The sequence below is a fragment of the Mus pahari genome, chromosome 13 (genome assembly GCF_900095145.1).
Source record: "Mus pahari chromosome 13, PAHARI_EIJ_v1.1, whole genome shotgun sequence".
Classification (NCBI taxonomy): domain Eukaryota; kingdom Metazoa; phylum Chordata; class Mammalia; order Rodentia; family Muridae; genus Mus; species Mus pahari.
This window is the reverse complement of record NC_034602.1, coordinates 90,710,203-90,720,798: the sequence shown is the minus strand read 5'-3', so window position 1 is coordinate 90,720,798 and position 10,596 is coordinate 90,710,203.

Below are 10,596 nucleotides of genomic sequence, written 5' to 3'. Positions count from 1 at the left end.
TTTTTTTTGGTTTCTTTTGAGACAGGGTTTCTCTGTATAGCCCTGGCTGTCCTGGAACTACTTAAGTGCCTAGTGTATACTGCTCAGCAGAGACAATATGGTGAATACCTCGCTCTGTTTATGCTGCTGAGACAAAATACTTCAACCTGGGTAGTTTATAAAAAACAAAAAAATTTTTGTTACAGTTCTAAGGTTGATACATCCAAGATCCAGGACAGGCTCATCTGTGTGAGGTGAGCCACCCTGTTCTCTCACACCTTCTGGAAAGGGCCATTCTGTTCTCCCACGATGGTGGTTTATTGCCACATCTGGAAAGGGAAGATGCATAATCTCGATGGCGAGAGGCAGGATGATTCGGTGCTGCATAGCACCCCTTCTGTGAGAGCCATGCTCCCATTTGTGGAAGAAGGAATGCCCTGACCTACTCAGCTTCCAAAGGCCTCGTCTCACCACCACCGGGCTTTAAAAACAACATTTGAAGATGTATATTCCATCTACAGTAATGAGCAAAGCAGACCTAGTGTCTGCTCATACCACAAAACAGTGAGTACAAAAGCACGTGGAAGATGTGTGTCCTAGCCTCATCTTTAGTGAGTCCTGCCACGTCGCTCTGTAGCAAGGCTTAGGACCGGGTGTTTCTATCAAATACAACAGGGTTGCTAACACCGGTGGTCTGATGGCAACATTTCAAAGACTAATTGGTCACCATTGGCTTTTGTAATGTCTGTCTCTGAAGGACCAAAGGAACTCCACATAACTCAGTACCACTCTCTGGGAAATAACTCAATATGCACACTACAAGCCAGACAGTTGGCTCACTAACGGGAAGGAGGGTGTCAGAGCAGCCCTTAAGCAAGAGAGATTACCTGACAGACACTGACCCTTGACAAGGGACCAATCAGGAGCCAAAATGTATGGTGCCATTTTCCCAAAGAAACCCTTTGGCTACTGACATAGGTAGTAACTCTTCCCAGAGTCATACAGAGCCCTGGCTCATCAGGGACTAGAGAGGCTGAGAATCAAATAAAACCTCTCTCCAGGAGGTGGCAAGAAACCCCAAATTCTAGTTCCCAATAGTAGTTTCCAATTTCAGCCTTCACATTACAGAGTGCCTGACTGTTTTCTGCATGCTAAGAGTAACAACCAAAATTTTTTCATGTATCATTATCTAAACAATAGAATTTTAAAGTCCATTCATACTCAAAATTACTGTGCAATTACAGCTATGGCCCTGACAGAGTCAAGACATACATTATCCAGCAGAAACATTATAAACTAATTAATGCCTCAGGCTACTGATTATGTACTGGGTTGAGAAGAATATGGTGGGCAAATTCAGAAGACCTGAGCTCTAGGGCCAAGCAGCTGACAGATTGTGAAACCCACTTAGTTGCTTGGGCTATATAATGTCTCTTCGGAATAAAAGGTATGGGAGTAAGGTAAAGTAGTTCTTCCCACTCTTGGTCACAACCAGATGTGAAATACAGAGGTGATGTGCTGAGTCAAGAGGCCAGTGGAGCTCAGGAATATGCTTCCCAAAGGACCTGGCCCATTACTACTAGTTTTGTGTGCATGAGTGTGACGTTTTATTTCTCAGACATAAATGTGTAGGATCTTGAGGATACTGAGTCATGAGGTAAGACTTTTTTCCCTGTTGGTTGTAGGTCACACAATTGGAAAGCCACTGATGTAGAAGACCCTGTGCAGCCTGAGTGTTCTTTAATTCTATGATTTTGTCTCAACTGTTACTATCCTTGTGACTCCATATAATACCTCTGAGTTAGCGCATCAACGCTTCTGGAAAATGGACTCATGACTTCTTGTGTCCTTGTCTTTTCTCAGAAGCAGATGCCTATGTTTTCCACAGCAGAAAAGCTGAGGTAAATCTGGACTACTCAGTTACAGCTACAGCTACAGCCACTAACATAATAGAGAAGAATTTTGGAAAGAACCCTACATGTCGTTGCCCCAGCACCTTTTTACAGCAAGAAGCATATAAAAGCCTGCCACAGAAGTGATCTCAGAAAATGGACAAGTATATGAGTAACCTGGTGTTTGGAGAACGGACAGCATAATAAAGCAAGGACCAGCTAACCTAGGACAGCCTCTTGGCAGAGGGCTCCAGGCTCTCCACACCCCTCATGCTCTTAAGAGCTCTGTGGTACCTGCTTCAGTCCTTACAAGAAATTAATTTGGGTGCATTGCTTTATTTGATCTTTAATCATTTATTTATAGTTTATGTACATTGATGTTTTGCCTGCATGTATGCCTGTGTGAGGGTGTTAGATCCTGGAGTCCCAGGCAGTTGTGAGCTGCCATGAGGGTGGTGGGAATTGAACCCAGGTCCTCCAGAAGACCAGTCAGTGTTCTTAACCACTGAACCATCTCTCCACCGTTTTCCTTTTATTTATGTGTGTACATGCACACGTATGTGGGAGCACCTGGAGACCAGATGAGGGTGTCAGAATTTCTGGAGCTGGAGTTACAGACAGTTGTGAGTCATGTGACATGGAGGTTGGGAACTGAACCTGGGCCCTCTATAAGAGCAGCATACACTGCTAACCCCTAAGAGGTGCTTCCATTTGGGGCTCATTATTTTATAACTAGAAGGGGGCATCGCATCCTTTGAGTAATAAAGGTTTATTCACTCACTGACTGGTGTGTTTGTGGATGCGACCCTGAGCTTCTCTCCCTCTATGGTCACAGATGAGTGTGTCTGATTCTTGTGAGGGAAACCCTTGGTTATACCTGTCCACCCAGAGATTCTAAGAGTCAGAGTGCGTGTTGTTATCACATCAGTTATCACATCTGAAGCCCACACTTGTGCATTGCTGTGACTGGAAAGTGTGTGCTGCGTCATACCTTTGCAAACACTCCCCACTTCTTATCTATTTGAATTACACAGAGGTTGAGGACCACTTGAAGTATGATTTGTGTACAATGATCCAGGGTCTCCAGGGACACAAAACTCTGAAGATGCTCAAATTTAACTTACTGCCATCCCTTATATATTGAAAACACCTCTAGACTCCTCAGAACATCTAAGCTGATGCCAATACAACCAAAAGAAACTTGTCATTCTGTGATCGTATGATGACAAAGTAGTCTATATACATTCATCATTTTCCTACATACTTCTGATGTATAGCTAATTGAGTGATACCTACAGAATTCAGATGGCCAGTGAACTGAAGCCACCAACCAAAAGGAGCCAAGAGAAGTGAATTTCAAATACAGCAGGGTCAGGAGGTAATTGAACCATAAGAAAAATATGGAACGGTTGAGAGCTATTTGCAGTCTGAGGTTCAGCCTGGAGATCTGATTCCAGAGATGTAGCTTATAAGGGGATTCCCTCCCCCCCCCCCCGCTCCACCTAGGTTCAGTTGGATGGAGCTGGTAGTGTATTAGGTCTTTAGTTAATGAACTGCAGATCTTTGCATGCAGATGTCACCCATCATAGGCTCCCAGCAGTAGCAGGAGAAGCAGCAGTGACAGAGAAGGTTGACTCTGGGGCACGCATGGGAAACAGTTTTTTAAAAAATCTCAGACATGCGTGGAAGGAAGTTTGCTGGCCTGGAGTGTGTGGTGTATGAGGAGAAGTTTTAGTCAAGCATTTTGACTCAGCTGCCACCAGGACATTGTCAGAGTGGCGAGGTCTCTAGGTAGTCTGACTGTACGGCAGAAGGGCATCGCTTCAAGGTAAACAGTCCAAAACCGAAATCAATAGAGTGACTTCTGGTTAAAACAAAGCAAGTATCAGAGATTCGCGTGCCAGCAGAGTCATCACGGGGAGACTTCTCTCTTACTCACAAGAACAAACATTTATGAAGGATAAGAGAACGGGATGGCCCGTCCGGCAGGTGACATTGGTCGGTCACTCTGAGCACACTGCCTACCACTCGCTACTGCAAGGAGAGCAGAGAATCACTCTCTGCTTGACAAGGCTCACTGATACCACTTGACTCAAAAATCTCCTGCGTATAAAAGGTGCTGGAGTTTACAGTGAATTGAGTCAGAATTAGTCTTTTCTTTATTCTGTACTTAGGAGGTAAAAGTACTCAATTATCTCAATCAGCTCTGCTAATTTCAAAAAGTTTAAAGGAAAATTATCATTGATTAATCATAGACTGCATTTACCTTGTGAACCTCAGAACGAACTTAATTCCCCAGTTCTTGTGAAATATCAATTCTAGACTTAGACCCTCCTTTAATGTGCGTGCAACGAATCCACAGCAGCCACAGGCCCTGTTGGCACAGGGTAGCACTAGGAATGGACATAGGGTAGAAACCCTGCCTAACTCTCTGAGAACCTAGTGTGGCTGAGAAAGTGGATAATACAAATGGAAACAAGTCGGAGTGGAAATTTCTAGAACCTTGTTTTTCTCTTTTCACAGAAAACCTACCTATGTGATGAAGTACACAATTTCGTAAACAATTTATTTTCTTCTTTAAAGATGAAAGTTGTGGTGGCTATTCCTGGTTGTCAACTTTACTACATCTGGAATGACTACACTCCAGAAATGAAGGGCTCACTGTGCAGTAGATCTTGAGTAGATCTGACCCTGATCTTGACAAGGGATGATACACGCTTTTGATCCAGATCTTGAAGCATAGTGGTCACAAAAAACTTAGGCCCAGGCAAGGTTGTACACTCCTTTAATTAGAAGAGACAGAGGGAACTCTGAGTTCAAGGCCAGCTTGGAACAGAGCAAGTTTCAAATCCAGGCCTGTTGGTACACACCTTAGCCTGGGCCATATCTTCTGCTGGAGGCCGACATAAGGTCCGTGGAAGAAGGACGGATTTTTTGCCTGCTTGCACTTACCTGCCAGCACCTCTATTGGAACCTACTTCTTCAGGATTCCAGCTGATACAGGAGACCAACTAAGACACCCAGCCTCGTGGGAGTGAGCAGCTACTAGGTTCTTGGACTTCCCATCCACAGCTGCCCATTTTTGGGTTACTTGGATTGCAGACTGTAAGGCATTCCCATAAATTCCCTTAATATAGAGAGACATTCCATAAGTTCGGTGACTCTAGACAACTCTGACTAATGCAAAAGTAAACCTTCTCAAAAGATATATATATATAATACATTATATAAATCTACAATATAACGTAATCTATATAGGAATGTAAAAAAGATAAATGGGCTATGTTATAAACAGTATCTGTGAGAGAAAAAATATACATCTCTCAACATTTGCTGATACTTGTTGAAATTCAATAATGTGTCAACGATCTTACTGAAGATCACATATAAAAATGAAGACAATAAAAAGGTTTCCATGAGAAAGAGTATAAAATCAAGTAATTCGTATATTAAAATAAGCCCAAGAAGTCTGCCTTTTAGGTGAGGGAGACATGGCAAACAATTTCTGTTATGTAAGCTACAGGTGAGATATGACAAAGCACACTTAGTTGCTAAATTGAAAGACATAAAATAACCTTTTCCTAGATAATTGGCTTGCTTCTCAGGAAGTCCTAAACCAGCAGAACTCCTAGATGGGAGAACTTTAATTATCTACTTTGAACAGCAATTTTAAAATCAAAGTGCTGTGTCCTGCACACTCGGCCGTGGAGTCACGCGCTTGAAGTGTGCAGGTGTAAGTGGTGCCTCTCTCCTAGCCACAGCCTTTCTCCTTCATCATCCACAGAGGCCGATGTGGCTACAGGTTCTACAGATCCCACTTGTGCGCTGTATTCTCCTCAATCGATTACTGTATTTCACTTATGTAGGGAATCCCTAGGCTTTACTTGAACCCTATCTCAGTGATGACGATGCATTGTTAAAAGCCAACTGAACAGAATCGCTAGTGATACGCCTTGAAAACGGAGACAGGCTGGCTTCTCTACATGGAATATTTAATGTTTTAGACATTAAAGGCATTACTTAAATTTCACACTAAATGTTGTTATATATTAAAAGTAGCAGGGAACTAAGACCAAGGGACCAGCCTGGGATGGGAGGGAGGACTAGGAGACTCTTAGTCAAGTGAACTAGAATAAAAACTTACATTTGTCCCTGAGATACAAGGCTATAGCTAGAGACTGAGAGTAAAACGTCACATTTGTCCCTGAGATACAAGGCTATAGCCAGAGGTTGAGAGGACAACAGAAAATTCCTCTACCTGTCAACTTTCTTAATTTAACCACTATGTATGGTAGAAATACACACGCACACACAAACACACACACACACCTTTAAGTGTGATTCAATTAATGTCCGATAGTGAATTAATCACTTATTCAGATGATTTCTTTGAGAACCAAGGCTACAATCTCACTCTGACTATACTCAATTTTATTGTTCATTTTCCCTAGAATTTTCAATTTTACTTTGAGATATAATTCATACATGTACCCACTCAATGACTTAACAAATGCATTCTGGGTGGTCAGCACCATTATCACAGGTGTGTGAAGTGTCTCTGGGCACAGGAGACTGGACTCGGGGGGACTCTGCATTTACAGTAATGCTTTGCTAACTGCCACTCAGATTCCAACTCGCAAACCACATTAAGTGAAATTACATGTGTCTCAAATTGAAGCACTTTAGGGGTGTCGAGGGTTATTTATAATCCCCAAGAGGAGGGAGTTGTGAGCAGCCTTTCTTAAATATATTTTTTTTAACTCAAAAACAGTTTCTGTGACAATCAGAAACGAATCAAGGCAGGGTTTTAGTGGGTGATGGGAAGGTGCTGGGGAGGGAAGGCAGCTGGTGACCATGGAGTCCCTTCTTGGGCTGTCTGAGATCAGGTAGGGCTGAGCTCATGAGCACAGTGGTGGCCATCAGCTGAGGATTCACCATCTCCTCTCCCCGCTCCCTGGCTGTCACTGCTTGTCCCAGCCTCTCCCCGTCATTCACGACTTCTGTCTCTATTATGGCCACCTGGCGCTTCTGATGAGAATAGCCAGTCATTTTCTGGAATGAGATGGAAAGCAGACACTTTGAGATATTCACCAATCTTTCACTACCTTGTTATTCCTTGGACAGTTGTACTGGTGAGAACTGATTTGTCTCTGTTTTACTTTTAGTCATTAAATGATCTCAAATATGCTACGAATTCCTTTTTTGTCTTAGATCAAGCTGGTTAAGGGAGATTTGGTTGCTGTTTGTCTTTACATTTATTGTTGCTTAAGATAGTTAATAGTGCCAGGTGTCTGAGAGAGTCAGCCAGGTATGCATACTATTTTTGTTTGATTAGATTTCATTTCACTCACTTTACTAATGTGTGTTTCTCTTTCAAAATATGTTGACACTCTAACCACATTTAAGCAGCACTAATTATTGTCAGTATGTTAGGATTTCTCTATTCTTGTTTGTGATGTGTGTGTGTGTGTGTGTGTGTGTGTGTGTGTGTGTGTGTCTTTGACCCTCAAACCTTGGCTCACAGGGCAAACATTTTCCCTAGGCTGCTTTTCACATCTGTTATTTTTGGCAATCTTAGTGGACAATCTCTACATAATCAGGCCATCTTTAAAAAGCTGATCTAATTGAATACTGGGGCTACTGAAGCAACCGATGTGGAAACGTTTTCCTCAGTGTTGGTTTTGGTCATGAGTCCAAGGTGGCAAAGATATTGAAAAGGAAGAACAACAGATGCCAAGAAATAGAAAATAGGGAAATAAACTTTGAGAACCAATTCCTCACGTGTCTCTTGTTATTTTGAATGTTTTCAAACTAAATATATGGATAACTCCTTGCCCCAGACAATGTTTGTAAGGACGTCTATAAAGTCAGGGAAGATGGCTTTTTCCCCACTAAAGTAGTGGGTGGATATATTTGCTCCCCACTGAGAGACCAGACCAACTCCATCCTGGGTTCTCTTCGAGAAGCTGACCTAAGGTTGAACTTGAGCTAACCACCAGGCCCGTACCTAGCACTGGTCTCCAGGTCACCCCCAACAAGCACCATCCTGGAGGAGAGTGGAAGTTACAGCTGTACCTGAAGATATTCGTGGGGCAGTGGGCTGCACACAGACAACCTGGTCTCCAGTCAAGCATAGGTCTTGAACCCTGGGGGACCAAATGAGTGGTGATTTCCACCTACATGGGACAGAAGGTGTTCGATCATGTTTCCTGGACCCTGGCTCCTGTTGAAGTTACCACCACCATCCTCAGACCCCACAGGAGAGGTGTGTGACTATAAGTCACGCAGACAATGTTCCAAGCTTCTGGCATTCTGGCTAGACTCCAGCTCCACAGTTACCTGACTACAGCCAGGTGTGCCCCTCCCCACAGCTACCTGATAGCCCAGCCCACTGTAAGAGGGGTTGCTTGGCCCCTCCTCACCCTTTTGAAGCTCTCACCTTTTTTACTCTCTAGCCCTCCTTCTCTCTCTCTCTCTCTCTCTCTCTCTCTCTCTCTCTCTCCTCTCTCCATGTGGCCATGGACCTCTCTCTCTCTTCCTATCTTCTCTCTTTTTCCCTGCCCTTCTACAATAAAGCTCTAAAACCATAGACTGTCTCTGCTCATCAAGGCCTGCTGCGCTTGAACAATGGGATAGGTTTTTCCCCTAATGAGCTGCATCTAACCTCCTGTGCTCCAGCCACGACCAAGGTCTCTCGCCTGCATGGGAACCACACAGCACCCCCTCTTCCCCGGCCCTCTCCTCCCTTCTGCCCCAGGGTTGACCAAGCTGCCCCTGGGGCCCCCATTCTGTTCTCAGCTCTTTCACAATGTCCAGCGGTGTCTGGGATCCCTGAGGCTGAGAACCTGGTATCTAGGACTGCCCCTTGTCCACCACCCACTGAGCTGGGGTCTGTGGCTTCCCACAGCCAGACACCCACCTGGGGCCACATGGAAAGCCTGCAGCAGTCCTTCCGTGTCTGCCTGCCCAGAGTACCTGAGCTCTGGTGGGATGCAGGTTTTCTCCCGCTCCCTTCTTTCCCCCACACCCACTGCCCTACAGATATTTACTTATAAAAGTTTATGGTTTGGCTCCCAGCACCAGCCTATCATTTTAGAGAGCAACAAATTCTATAATAGCCCCCCAATTGGATGTGTGCCAAGCTGGAAACTCCCTTGCTTGTTTGCTTGCCTCTATAAATGCTTGCTTGAAACTAGGCTTGGGGCTTCAGCCTCCTGTCCTGTTGCACTAGTGACGATGGTGTGGCCAGAGCTCTAACTTGAATAAAGACCCTCATGCATACTGCAGTGGAGCCAGTTCTTAGGTGGCCTGAGGGGGCTTGAGAAACGGGCACAACACCGTCACACCCAAAAGCTTGATTCCCTAAATTCAGCATCAACTTAATCTCTCTCTCTCTCTCTCTCTCTCTCTCTCTCTCTCTCTCTCTCTCTCTCTCTCTGTATGTGTGTGTTATCTGGCCCTGTTCACATCACCATGTGGGAACTAGGGAATCAGGGAGGTGAGAGATGCTGGTGATCTGGCAAAGGCATTGACTCTGAAAAACACTCCAATAGATTAAATAATAAGCTGTTCTTGTTCTTTGTCTCCAACCCAGGAGATTATATCTTTGCTCCAACTCACTGTGACTGCACATCTGTGTATTCCCAAATCCCATAGGCTGAAGCTAAAATCTCAACTTTTATATTGTGGTAGTGGCTTTGGGAGCTAAGGAATAAGCAGGCTAGTGATGTTCCCACCATAGGGTTAGTGCCTGCTACGACTTGAATGTACCCCTTCAAAAATCATGCCTCAAAAACTATCCCTATGCAAAAATGTTAGGGTGCATGGGACCCGATGGGAGGTATTTAAGTTGCAAAAACTGAAATTTTCACTCTTTCTATTTTTCTCCTTTTTACAAGGGTCTCATGTCTCCCTAGATGGTCTCCAACTCACTATGCGGCAGAGAATGAATGACCTTAAACTTTTGACCCTCTTGCTTTCCCCTCCAAATGCCAGGTTTACAGGTAAACTTCAGCACACCAGGCTTGGGAACTGAATTCAGGGTCATACATGCTATGCAAGCGTGCTACCAACTAAGCTCCAGCGCCAGCCCTACGAGCTATACTGTTGTGTGTGTGTGTGTGGGGGGGGTAATGTTGGTTATAAAAGAACTTGGGGATATGGGTTCTTGCTCACTCTTGCTCTCACTCTCATTCTCTCTTGCACGCCTGTCTTTACTGAACTTCCAGCATCCAGAACTATGCACTATACATGCCTACTCCTTAATCCGTCCTGTCTATGGTGTATGTCAGAGGCCTTAGGTAACCATCGGTGTTATAGCTACTGGTCAGGATGTGAATAAGGTACAATTTTAAACTGATCCTGGTGCTTGTGAGTATGGCCAGCTTATGATCAAGACTCTTTCAACAATGGCTGGCACAAGAGTTGTGCCTATAGGGGGTGGGGTTTATGTATGTGGGAGTTTTCCTTACATTTATATCTATCTGCACAGCACATGCATGCAGACCTCATGAAGGCCACATGATGGCACTGGATCTCCTGGGACCAGAGCCTCCACATGGGTGCAGTGAATTGAACCTGGATCCTCTGGAAGAGCAACACATGCCCCCAAACACTGAACCACCTCTCCAGCCACATCAAATTAAAAAATATAAGATATGTTTAAATATTATATTTTATTTATTCATTACTTATTTATTTTATTATTTTTAAAGAATTATTTACA